Raw genomic sequence first — 14002 nt, 5'->3', positions numbered from 1 at the left:
CAGAATCACTGCAGACAGTATCTCGTTCCCTTGCAACGCAAGCGTTGGTTATGTAGAAAAGTGTTCAATGTGCAGACAAATCACTGTATGCAACATCAGACATAGAAAAAGAAAGGTTAAAACAACACAATGTGGTCTTATATAATTACTTTTAAACTTCTCAACACATTTGAAGCCGACAGCCAATGGGACAGTGCACACAAGCTTACGGCCTGTTTCATGACTTGATGCTCCTTAAGGAAGGAAAGATAGCTTGTTGAGTGGCACTGGCAAGGACTCCACTGCAAAGAAGCCTTTATAACATGGTGGGACTACTGATGCTTCTTAGTGCTTAATTTGTAAATGAAAAGGTGCCGGTGCTCTAAGCCCGCCTCTTAAACACGCGGCTGCTGCAATTAAATGTGTGAACACAGAATACTGAGGTGGCGTAATCCTGAAGCCATCTCGGGCCTCTTCAATCAACATAAAGCCACTCTCTGCCCCTTCAGCTCACTCCAGCAGCTTTCTACTTTCTCCCTTTGTGACGCTTTTTTGAGGCAGAAGAATAAGCCCCGGCCCTCAAAAATAAGTGCCGGTGCTCAACACCGGAAACAACAAGCACAAATTAAGCACTGATGCTTCTATGTGAGCATGTGAAGCATCTTGAAGAGAAGTGAAATTATCTGTTTTACTGGGTGCACATAGTCATCGTGGTTTGCGGCAATATCGCCAGATTATCGATTCTTAGCTTGTTTGTGGAGGTTTTTGAGAAAACATGGTGAGCATGGCAAGATCAATCAGTGCTGATGTATCACACTCACACAGTCCACAGTCCTGAGGGAACTGGTAGCAGAAGTGTGCTCCCTGATGCACGCGAATCATCTTGCCTGACCTTGATGCTCTGGTCCTTCAAGAAGAGGTATATATATATTTGAGTCCATGGTGCCAGTTTGGGTCTCTGCTTAAGGGGGATGAAAATGACGCTAGTCTACTTGGGACTCCAGAAGTGAAGGTGTCCTTTATCCCCGCACAGAGACGTAATGAGAGGTACTGTGGTACACTCACACGGACGGGGAAGTGGATTAAACTAAACAGTGGACCACATAGAATGTGCGGCTGCTTTACCTCGCACATATCTAGTCAGAAACAAAATAAGTAGTGAGCAAGGTAGCTGTTTTCCACATAAATAAAATCACCTGCACCAAGATGGTGGTAGTATAAAACAGGTTTAAATCCTGTAAAATGAATAAGCTGTGCCAGAGGGCACCAGTGATGGCACTTTGCTTGGGCTCTGTATGCTGCTCTAGTTAGTTAGTTTCTAAGCCACTTTTTTCCATCACAGGTAATATACTGTGGCACCAGTTACCTATGGTGTATCAACTGAGGTTGAAGATTTGGGAGCCCAGGGCTATATACAAGCAGAAATTGGAGGCCTACACCCCAGAGCATGAAGAAGTCGAGAAGATGGCGACAACAGCAATTCCGACCATGTCAAAGGCACCAATTCTGCCCATGAGAGAGGCGGTGAGGATCGCCTGCAGGCACTGACAGGTCCCTCACACCTGCGATGATGTAGTTGCCGGCAAGTGCTTCCTGAACTGTCGCCAATGTTTTTTTATTAACCTGGTCGGACCTCAAGTCGGGAGGTGGAAATATGTGGGAAAGCACTCCCCGCGAGGAGCAGCATTTGCTAGCAGGCCTGTTTCAGGTTCTAGCCTCAGTGTGACTGCCTAGAAGGACCTTCAATGCACCAAAATATCTGACAAGGGAGTGCAGAGAGACAAGTCATTTTCAGCCTCATTCATGCAAGAAAAAGTGGTCAGGAGAGGATGAAGTAGTGTGAGGCACGACGGGGAGTCAAAATATAGTGATTCCTGCTCTGGATAAAATTCTAAAGACACTTATTAAGGTTGAGAAAGCAACTGTGTTCGTGTAGTGACGCATGGAACTTAGGGAGTGTAAGGTGAAAGGACTGCAGCCCTCTATGAAGGGGATAGGGCTTAAACAATAACAGATGGAATGTGAGGTGGACCAATAGGCCGCAGAAATTGGGTATTTTGATTGGCTTTAGTGGTGAAGTGCCAAGAGCACTGACGGTAATAGCTAGTGAAAAAGTTGAGAGAATGCAAGGCACATCTAAAAGTCATAGGACTCCCTATGATCTTCCCAGACTCGTCAGTGATGGAGGCTGTGGAATACTTCTCAGAGCACCTTAATGGACTCTGATTAGGTGTGTGTACAGGCTGCCTTCTAGATACAAGGGGGTTCCAGTGGTACAGTCAGCTTTCTCCCCGATCCAGAATTGCCAGACCCAACTATGAAAATATATGTGATCCTTAAACAGGCCTTACAGAAGGAACAGAACCATCTTCCATATTCCCGGATCTCAGCTCAGTGATACTAGTCAGAAAGAGAGAACTGAGGTTAGTGTGAAAGGGATTGTCTGAGGTAGGGGGCTGGGCCTCCTTGCAGTATCCAGCTCGGTTAAAAGCGGTGAACGGTGGAAAATATGCTTGCATCTAAGACTGAAGTCGTGCAATATGTTTGGGGATATATACAAAAGGACTCTTTCAAAGATGAGATAACATTACAAAGTGTAGTCAGGTGGTGATCAGGTGGTGAACTGGGTGAGGAAAGGGACTATCTGAGCCCTCTTGTGGGTCTATTATCAGTCTTTCCCTGTGCCTTTCCCCATGGATCTCAAAATTACCCCATTTTCGCCCTTTACCTTTTCGTCCTTTCCCCCTTACTGTTCCTTACTTGTTCTCTATATGGTTTTCAGGACGATATTTTAACCTATGGTGAGTCTCATTGTAGAAATAATTGACAGTTTTTGCCTTTTGTTGCAGTATCTAGTCCTGCCAGCTTGGTTGGATAAATTGATCGTCCAGTGATCTTTGTTGATACGGTGATCTATGGTGGGACTTCTATACTGCTCGTGTTTTGTTTCTAACTTCAATAAACATGATTTATATATCAGTTAAGGAAAAATGCAGAACAAAATGGACATCGAAGTACAATAAAGGGCAGAAAACACTAAGGTTACGGAATCAGATTCCAGGTCAAATCCTCCTGTCCTGGTGGGTAGTCAAGCTACGTGATGGAATGTGGGTATGAAGGCATGTTTTTGTGCTTTGTGCATGTGCATTGCCAGGTGCAATACAGTTTTCGTTTAACAGTTATCACAAGCAATACCGGCTTTTGTAACTACGGTGAAGGTCTGCAAATTGCTAAGTTCTGGATGGAAACAGTTCTCCTGGTGTGTGTATGAGCTTCAGGCAGCAGAGCTCTGTGAGGGAACAGCCAGACTGTTCCAACTTTATGAGCTAGGCTAACTTAATTTTCAGGCTCAAGTGTGCCCTGTAAGCAATGCAAAACTGTTACAAACAGACACACGAGCAGCTCAGCTTGGAGTTGGTTGACCAAATATTGAAAAACAAAAACCGGGACATTTCACAAAAACAGAAAAAAAAGAGTACAATTTTAAATGAACCCAGGGGCACAGAGTGACAGCTCTCATCAACACCAAGACACAGACAACAAGGCTTTAAGGGAATGAAATGCAGCTTTTAAACCTAGTATTAACTTGATAAATAAATTGTTTTCAAATAAGAGCTGCTAACTAGTCCTGCCTTGGAACACTTCAGATGTTTTTAGTTGACTCCCTCTGAAAACCGGGACATGAGCTAAACTTGCAGAAATCTGCAGGACCATTTGGTGAAAAAACGGGACTGTCCCTGCGAATCCCGGACACCTAGTCACCATAACTTGGTGCCATCGCCCCCTTTCATGATAGTACCCTGTTTTTACATAGACCCCTGTGCAACATGAGGTGGAGATGCATGAAGGCTGATGACTCCGACTTGCAGTTTATGGCATAAGAATTTTTTCTTCCTTTTTGGATTACAATTTCAATCGGAAATACACATTTTGATGGAGACAGAGCTCCCTGGCAAACTTGGGAAAGAGACTTTACTTTTATGTCCTTAAAATTTTAAATTGCCCGCATAGCCTACAAAACTCTGTGCTGCCCCAAAGTTACAGGAGGCTTAGCAGTATATGATCTCAAACTATATTGTTGGCCCAGCTACGAGTGATCTCTGGATGGAACTCAATGAACCAAAGTGTATTCAGCATTATCCCCTATAATTCCACATACGTTTTATTCCCAGGTGTGCCCCAAATGTTGGAAAGGTTATGATGACGGAAGCAAAATAAAGCACATATGGTGGGACTGTCTGCAGATCACCCAATTTTGGCGTGAGGTTGCAGATGTACTAAAAGAAATTCTGGGATACCCCATCACCTCATTACAAATGGGCACTATCCTTTTGGAAACAAGACCATAAGCTCTAAAGTTGCAACCCCGAGCCGGTAAAATTATACTATAGAATTCCCTGGGAGCAGCTAAAAATACAGTGGCCTTTGACTGGAAAAAAAACATATCCTCCCCCGATGGCCCTCTGGTATTCACATTTACGGAGACTCATGGCTAAGGAGAAATTATCAACAGACTTGTCAGAAAGAAAATTAAGTTTTGAGGCCGTGTGGGGGCAGGTGATACCCTACCTATTAGAGGGAATTATTGCGTCTTGGCTCCGCCAAGACTGAGAAGTTTATACTTGTTAACTGTCGAACACTGCAGTTCCCCATCGCACAAACTGGGGATGTGAATAACTGAAATCAAAATGGTACAACTCTTCTCTCGACTGGTGACCTCGGTGACCTTGTGGGTAGGGGATTCACACCCATTAGGCTGTTCTGCAGTATTGCTGGTGGGGAAGACAGGCGCCCATGAATGTTAAGGCTGCGCCTACGTGGTTAGGTAAGGGTGGTTTATATTTACATTCTTTGTTCTTTATAAGTTCTATCCAATATACACAAGGAAAGGTGACAATGAACTGGGTGATAACTCTTACAGATTTCAGTGTCACTGTGTGAGAGATCACCACATGTGACTATGTAGTTGACTAGTTGATTTCACCTGTACAAGCCCTTTTGATGTCTTTGAAAAATAAAAACAATTATATTGTTAAATCATTGTCAGGGCGTGGGCAGTGTTATACTCCACTTTCTTCCCAAAAGTAAATTGAAATGTGTGCAACTTCAATATCTGGAAGCACAAGTTTAACATTTAAAATATAAATACTGTTAGTTACAACCGGGGCCACTGAAATGGTGCAATTGTGCGACTGTAGCGTTTTGGCATAATTATGGCTGCATTTGCCACATAATTCATCTACTGCAGATTTTAACAAAAAAAAAATATTCCTAGTCCGAAAGTTACTAAACACGCAGCAACGCGTGTTGCAGCGCAGTAGAAGGCCATTTTGTAAAGGTTGTCTGGTCACCTTTCCTTTCTTTATTGCTATATATAGTTGTTAAACTGCTACCAATGAGCTGCAACATATGCCCAGACAGTGTTAACGAGTGTAGAAATGATAAAATAATGTAATAATATCGTCACAAAATGTGCTACATTACGCCACATAATTTGCCTTTTTCTTGCTACATAATTGAATCAACCCTGCCATATAATTTAGCCATCATCTGCCATATAATTCCAGTGGCCCTAGTTATACCGGAAATACACCCTACGTCAGTTCAGTTTCATTTTCCATGAATGTATTCCCAAGAAGCGTAAACGTGTATCTTAACTTGGAACAATACTAATCTTTTACCAGTCCTCTAAACACGTATTAAAAATGTAAACAACAGAGTAATAAATTATCTGCATGACGTACAGGGGAAGGCAGTCACAGAACACCCTTCCAAGCCCGACTGTTAAACCTCCCTATGCCCCCCGTACGGAATTATGCAGGCGTATTTAATTTCCACCCCCGGTGCTCAGAACCAGATTCTAAAACTCTGCCCAGTGCGACACAAAACACTCTAGGACGACCTCGAGACACTGCAAATCCGACTTTCAAACAAGATCTCGGTAAGCGCATTTGCCGCAGACGAGACACGCTGGGATTCAGGTCGCACAGTATGACCGCTCTCCGGTGCACTGCCACGTGATATGTACCTGCCAAATTAATTGTGCAGGTTGAAGGACACAAATACGTTTTTGAAAAACTGCAGAAAAAGCAAGGCAGCTCATTATGGCAGGTTGAAACGTCGAACGTCCTCATTTTATCTGAGTAAACTGAGAGGCACTATTTTTGAATTAATAGGAATTTTGCAGCGCCCGTGGCTTCTGCACCACCGAAGATTGTTTTTATGTTTTTTTTTCTACACTGAGCTTTCAGATCATTGACAAAGAGCTCTTTATAGAGGACTAACATTTTTCTGTCCGTTCCTCCTCTCTGAAGTGAGAGGCTCTGCGCGTTACACACAGCCTAGTGGAGGGAACTGTCTGCCTGTCTCAGGGGCCCTCCATGCTACCCGAGGGCCACTCGCTCGAGCTCGCACACCCTCCTATTTACAACGTTGGGCCATTGCATTCAGTAGAGGGAAACATAAAATGATAATAACGCTATGTTATTAGAATTTTATTTTTCCTAGGAGCCAGGTTAGGGCGGGTTGTGGCTGGGCTGGAGGAGGAGGGCTGTGTGCACCGTAATTGTGCACGTCTGTTTGGCTGGCCGTGTTGGGTGAGCCAAACAGACAAGCGCATTTTGCATTTCTCCACCTGGCTGTATTGCACAGACAGGAGGAGAAAGTGCACAGTCCTTCTCCCCCCTCTGTGAGCGCTGAAGCAGGCCATTCAGACCAATCACGACGCTGCTTTCATGCTGGTGACAGCAGCATTGTGATTGGCTGGGAGCCTCTGTGCCTCCGGGACAAGGACGGAGGAGAGACGAATGCGTTCAGTGGCAGCCGCCACTGCCTATTTATGTCTGTGTAGCTGATTGGGACATGCTAATCCTGGGATTAATCACAACAGCAAGCCCACCTGAGCACAGCCTTAATAGTTCTCCAAAACCCCAACAGGTAAGCTAATAACATATAAGACAATAAAACAGAGATGCACATGAAGAATGCAAAAGAGGACTGGATGTCAGTGAGCTGGACCAATTTAAACACACTGTCTGAGAGATTAAGAATTCATAAGCGCCAGATCCTCCACAGAAGCAACTGTAATTAATTCCCTGACTGGTCTTTTATTCACTCTCACTCAAGCCCAAGGTCTAGTAACTTTTCTCTTTCTATGGAAGAGCAGGCAGTTGGGTGGGTAGGACCAAGGTCTTTTGTCACTGTGATGAACATTAGAGAAAGGTGACAGACGGTTCTATCCGGTCAGGGAAGGCTTGTCTTTAAGCCTCTCTTAACGGTGGGGTGGTGGTATTTGCATGCATGTCTGCGTAGTTATTGCCGGCCTGATATACATGATCTGGCAAGATCTGTCTTCTAATCATAACTGCGATTAAGCTAGTTTGAGCAAAACCTAGATTCTGACAAACCACAAAGGAGAGATTCCTTTGTCAATCTACATGACTGCTGCCCACAATGGCAAAATGGTCAGTGTCAATCCCCAAGAGTCCAGTGCACTATAACTTTCAAGTCCCATGATGCTTGCAAGATAAATACATTTCACTGAACTGTCCCCCTCTCTGCAAACTGATTCCTTGAACCCAGACTAAAAGCAGTGCCTGCCTTCTTCCAGGATGTTTCTCTCTCCTGACATGACCCTTTCAGACATTAGCTACTGGCAGCTTGGGGCAACAATAGCCAATTGATTGTTTTACTTTAAACGTTTTCGTAGGGGCCATTCCCTTGAATCCCAAGTCACTATCTGCAACCACAATCATCCGCATTCCAAAAACTAGGTGAAATGTTGAAACAACATGGGATGTTCCCAACCATGAATCACAATGTAAACAAGAACTTAAACCTAACACACACAATAAAAATAGCCTTTGAGGTCCCACAGGTTGGAGGGTCAAAGATGTACCATGGACACCCCCTGTTCCTCGTAGAGAAGTACGCCACACGCCTGGATTTTTTAAATTATTTTGAACTGCACTTTCTGAGCGTGGCAAAGCCCACGGACATACTGCATCTTTCTTTCTGCTGAGGGACCTGAAAAAATGTAAGAAAGATTCTCGGTGGCAAAGTGGGCTTCCCAAACCTGGCGATGGGATGGACAATGCATGTGGTAAGTAGAAGAATTCCATAAAGGTGAAGTAGCAGTCAGTTATTTGAACAGATTACATTGTCTTCAGGTTTTTCTCTTATCTAGGAAGGCCAGATTCATCTCCGGGGCGTTGCCAAGAATGGGAACCTTCATCTTAGGACTTCTAGACTGATGTTTATTGACCTGCGTTTTCTGGTGGATTTGGGTTTGAGGCATGAAGAGTGTTAGTCATGAAGGAATCTGTAGGTGATTCACAGGGGTTTTGAATGGCATATTCTTAAGTGTAGCTGCTGCTGCGTTGTGGCGGTTTCAGATTTAAAAATAAACCTTGTTGTTAAGGTTTGAATGATTTGAAGCTTTTTATGAGGGAAATATGCATGCAAAAGTAGAAGGAATTGGCATAGTGGAATCTCAAGGGGATGGTTTTCCTGCCCAAGAACTCAGGACCTTGACAAAAAGATGGTAGAACATTTCCCATTTCCAAATATTCTTGTCAAACGTGCAATTTACATTCTAGCTGCTAAAGGTAGGCATGGTAGAAGGTACTTGTTGATGCCCTACAGGAGATAATTGATGCTTTTAATGATTCCATGTGATCAACTGTCAAGTCCCGTTTGAAAGATTGCTAAATGTCAACTGCAATTCATTGGGTTGTGGGTTTAGGCTACATAGACATTGTAACTGGGTGGCTTTTCACCTCTTCTGTTAGACTGAAATCTTGACATGGCAGCATTTCACTTGTTTTCTGAGCTTAGCATCAAAACCTAAGCACTACTAGCATAAAGCAAATTATTTCTGACGGACTTATTTTGGGCTTTCATATGACAACGATGTTCTCAAATGTAATGTCAAAATCTACTAAAACAATGCCATCGAAAAAACACACATATACACACAACTTCACTGGACAAATATTTCTTCTGACATGCTCTCTCCTCACTTCTCTGTGACAACAATGTACTGAGGAAGTTAAATCGGAGATTCTGCGGGCCAGTGTCAAAAGCATCTTATTATCACCCCAGAAGGTGCTCCCAAAAATCTTACTGGCAGGCTCTTAAGATACTCACCATCATATGCGCACTTGCTGTGTAGCCACTTCACTTAGGGGGCTACATTCCTGGCTCACTTATATGACAGCTCTACTATTGGTTTATCCCTCACACACCCTGCTGCCAACAAAGAAACATACATTCTTGCTCAACTGTTCAACTTCACAAAGCCTTTTAGATCAGCTGAACATTGCCTCAACTGGAATTCAAAACTTTCAATGAACTCATTAAATATGCTAGCGAATTAGGCACAGTTCTACAAAATATGAATAGAAAACTTGAAAGACTTATAACGCATTGCAAGATTACAATGCATTCATCTGCCAGGTTTAAAAAAAATATACAGAAAATTATGGATGGAACGTTTTAATTATCATCCATTGATAATTACTCAAGGCCACATCCCAGTCCCTTGTTTTCTCAGCACACTGTGCCCCTTTAGCTCAGAGCCAGACATAAGCAAATCCGCCTTGGTCCTGCTCCAATAATGAGTCCACCCCAACTGCCATGCTAGGTCCTCTCTGAACCGGAACACAAGCAACCAAAGAGCGGTTTTAGCCGATGTGGGCCTCTGCAGTCAGGTGCAGCTTGGTTGGCACAGTCAGCATGGCACCCAGGTCTGGGTTTACTCCTTGCATGCAGGGCATCACAACAAAGGTCGTGTTGCTTGTGGAAGGCCTGAGATAGCAGTTCAGGCTGGGCTCTCCCTATCAGAGAAGGGCCAAGGCTAAATTGCATATGGATGATGCAAATAATCTGAGGTGGCACGATGGGAAAAAAGACAAAGGATGCGGCCTGAGTACATTTTAATAATTTGCAATACCACTTCCTGCAGTTGGCAGAAGCACGTGACAATGACATTGGGTTTGTCTTCTCGCTGTCCACCAGTGACGGCGGCATCGCTTGAGTGAAGTACAGCCCACTGTGGCCAGTGAGAGCAGCAGCCAGCTCCACCGCCTAATTCACAATCACCACTTACCTATTATATTTGTCACTTGGGATAAGTAATTGTTATTAGGAAACCAAAATTGGTCACGCGAGTTTGGTCCTTACCGACTCTAGAGTATATTTGTGGTCAGGACCAAACTCAAACGACCAATTTAGGTCTCCTAATGGGAAGTCAATTTGCACTCGTTTCCAGTGACCACAGCTCATGGAGAAATGCGATTGAGGGAGGCCCCAGCATGCACAACACCTCAACAGCATAAGTGGATATAGTGCACACAGCAAGAAACCATTCATCATAGACAGGTAATGACTGCAGAAAGGGCTTCTGCCAACTGTGGAAAGCGGAACGTCACATTGACAAGATGGTGCTTGTTTTTTTCTCCTAAAAAGTTGTTGCTGAGGAGTCATCTTTCTGCGTCAAGAGATGCTTTTGTTCAGGTAAGGGATATCCACGCTGCGCCTATCTGCAATTTTCCATTTACCGCGCTAATGAGGGTCAGTCTTTCTTTTAGCTCATGATCCTTCCTCCTCTAACTGACAGCTGAGCCTGCTCCGTCTGTGCCCTCGTGCCGCTGAAGTCACAGGCTGGACACTGCACCGGGGAGCCTGATTTCTTTAATGCTAAACGTGCCAATCAAAACTAATGGCCTCGCATCGAATCAATACTGCGTAACTCCCTCTCTGTAGTGTTTGAGGCGTGCAGTGAGCATGGCGGTCTGCTGGGGTTTAATCAACTGCGGGGGTCAACAGATAAAAACCAGACGGTGCGCGGAAATGTACCTCATACCGGCATAATTTGGGGAGCTAAAAATGCACAAGCACAGAGGCGCTCATCCATGAAAAAGGCAGGCATTAATGGCCGATGGAGGTTTGGGGGTGAACTCCTGAATGATTCTTGCAACCGTCCTCACTCGTCTACACCTAAACGAAAAACAGGTTTGAAGGGGAGTTTAAACCAAAGAGATGCGTTTCAGTGAGGTATAAAATGTAATTTTTACATGAGATAATGCACGTAATGGAAAACGTAGGTATTAAAAATGCGAGTTTCACCTTAGATCATGGCACAATTAAAAGGGATTCTTTATCTAGCAGAGCAGGAGACTTGTGGCTCCTCCCAGTGTATGCATTGCTCTGATTGGCTTTGTGCTCCCCGGCACTGCGGACATTCATGGGCGCCTGCGAAAGATTAACTTCATCTTCTCACTGCATGGTTAAGGCCATGGATGCAGGAACAAAACCGTGACAGGAAACGGGAAGTTTATCACTCGTCTTATTATTTCATAAAGATATGCCATTAATGAGAGTGGCTAAATGATGTGAGTGTGGCAGTGGGTAGTGAGAACTATGCACAAAAACGAGTGTCATTTATTGGTGGGCACTGTAAATGATACATACGTCAGGCCTCTGATAAACATGTTTAACAAGCCAACTTAAGAAAAACACAAATACACGTTATGAAAGAGGATGAGCGAATGAGAAGGGGCTGGTCTTTTAAAGGGGTGGAGAGCAGAACTTAAAAGCAGAAAGAGTATGGTATTTACCTGATGCTAAACCCACTAGCCTTACGGTAGTCTCTCCCCCACCCCACCCAACCTTTTAGCCTACCTCCTCCACTTTTCTGACCTCGTTTTTGCTGGCTTTAAGACTCTGTGCGCTTTGCCACTTCTAACCAGGCCTAATTTGTGTGTGCTCCCTCCCCTAAGCATGGTAATACTGGTTTATACCATTTACCTATAAGTCCTTAGTAAAGTGAACTACATGAGCACAGGGCCTGTAAATTAAATGCTACTTGTGAGCCTGCAGCACTGATTGTGCCACCCACTTAAGGAGCCCTTTAAACATGTCTCAGGCCTGCCAATGCAGAACCTGTGTGCAGTTTTACACTGCTATGTATCACTTGTGCCAGGCCCAAACCTTCCCTTCGTAAACATGGAAGTCACCCCTAAGGCAGACAACCCAGGGGGCAAGGTGCAATGTATTTAAAAGGCATGATATGTACTTTTAAATTTTACATGTCCTGGTGATGAAAAACTCCCAAAGTTGTTTTTCCTTACAGCAAGGCTTATCTCTCCCATAGGATAACATTGGGATTGCCTTATTACATCCTCTAAGTGTAATTCACAGTCTGGAAGAGATAAACATTTCGAGTTTGGTTTCTCTGGAATCACAATTTAAAATCACAGCTTATGGTGAAGTCAGATTTTAAATTGAAATTCTGAACATGCCACTTTTAGAAAGTAGGCAGTTTCTTACTTTAACCATATGGTGCCTGCTCCTGCTTCTGATCACTTGTCAGGGGTGCATGACAGCTGGGCTCTGTGTATACCTCCTAGCCAGCCGCACACAATGGGGCCTTAGGTGTGACTTGATGGGCCATCCTGGCAGGATTGGAGGGAGCAGCTGGCCACAGCCTCTTTTTCACCTGAATAGGCTGTGTCCTGCCCCTGCACGAAGGGCTCCATAACCCCCTGTAGTGAGTCTGGAGCCAGGATAGGAAAGGCAGGACCTCTGTGTGCACTTCAAAGGCCTGTCTTTGAAGTCTCCCCCACTCCAGAGGCCCAAATGACACCAGCAACTCAGTACACTTCTGGACCTGTGATTTCTCTCCCAGGAAGGACTGCCACTCTCCTGCCTTGCTGTCTGCTGCCTGCTGTTCACCTGCCTGCGCGAGAAGGACTGGGCCTGCATCACTTGAACACAGAGTGACTCCAAGGGATAGCTGGCTGACATCCTGATCAGATGTCTTGTGGATACAAAAGACTTCCAAACACCCTGCTCCTGGACTATTTGTGAGTCTGCCATGCTAAGTAGTGCCTCCCCAGTCCTGGACCCTTGGAAGTGATCCTAAGATGCAGGCGTACCGACGCATCTGGTGCTGAAGGAACAGAATCACTGCTGCTGAGTGGAAGAGAACTAGTGCATTGCCTTCGGAGCGACCACTGCAACGCATTTCCCTGTGTAAGATCCTCACATCCCGTTGAGGGCAGCCTCAATGACAATGCTGAATCTTTTGTATTGCAGCCTTTGCGCTCATCAGGACAGATGCATCACCTCGACTCCATAACACATCCTCGACTTAAGTCTTGGCATCGCAAATCCCTATGCCTGGATCCTCAGCATCAACACAGCAGGAAGTAGTACCCTAACTCCGCCGCATATCAAAACCAATGCATTGCCGCTGTTGCATGGAGAAAATCAACGCATCACCTCTTCTGCATGGTTCGGAACCGATACAACGCTCAGCAAACAGAATTTAAGGTACTTTGGATCAGTGGGCCTTTCTGGGTCCCTGTAGCCGGCCCGTACTCCATCGCGGTCAGCATGAATTTTTTTTTGCCCTGGTCCAACGTAACCAGATAGCGTTGTTTGGTGCTTCTTGCTTCTACGCGCTATCTTACAGTTTATTATTTAATAAAATCACAACTCTTGTTCCACTTATTGGATGTTTGTCATGTTAGTCTTGTTTTACTTATTAAATTCAGATCTACTTTTCCAAACTGGGGGGGAATCTTTTTGTGAGGTGTTTTCACTGTTACATAAATACTTTACACACTGCATCTAAGTTAAGACTGACTTCTCTATGCAAAGCTACCAGGAGGTGAGCAAAAGTTAATCTGGGGTTTGCCTGACACTTACCCCGATTAGGATTAAGGTTGCTGCTCGACTAAGATTTACACCTCAGTCAACCAATCAATCAACCCAATTTATAACCCCGGTGTAGGAAAATGCCTCTCATGGCATGGTTACCCCCTAACGTTTTGCCTTTTGTTGATGCTAGTTATGACTGAAAGTGTGCTGGGACCCTGCTAACCAGGTCCCAGCACCAGTGTTCTTTCCCTAAACTGTACGTTTGTCTCCACAATTGGCACAGCCCTGGCACACAGATAAGTCCCTTGTACCAAGGGCCCTGTGGCCAGGGAAGGTCTCTAAGGCCGCATGGCAGCAT

The 14002-nt window shown here is 44.6% G+C and overlaps 1 protein-coding gene and 1 long non-coding RNA gene across 2 annotated transcripts in view; one reads left to right on the top strand and one right to left on the bottom strand.

The window, feature by feature from the left end:
• PITPNC1 (phosphatidylinositol transfer protein cytoplasmic 1) overlaps positions 1-14002 on the bottom strand; it is an 864322-nt gene that overhangs the window by 288593 nt on the left and 561727 nt on the right. The gene's annotated exons all lie outside the window — the stretch shown is intronic.
• Positions 6779-14002, top strand: part of LOC138245892 (uncharacterized) — a 253384-nt gene continuing 246160 nt past the window's right edge. The window contains exon 1 of the long non-coding RNA XR_011194183.1: positions 6779-6915. This is a non-coding gene — a long non-coding RNA (uncharacterized lncRNA). The remainder of the gene's footprint in view (positions 6916-14002) is intronic.

The sequence above is a fragment of the Pleurodeles waltl genome, chromosome 7, assembly GCF_031143425.1.
Source record: "Pleurodeles waltl isolate 20211129_DDA chromosome 7, aPleWal1.hap1.20221129, whole genome shotgun sequence".
NCBI lineage: Eukaryota > Metazoa > Chordata > Amphibia > Caudata > Salamandridae > Pleurodeles > Pleurodeles waltl.
This window is presented reverse-complemented; position numbering and strand designations above follow the sequence as displayed.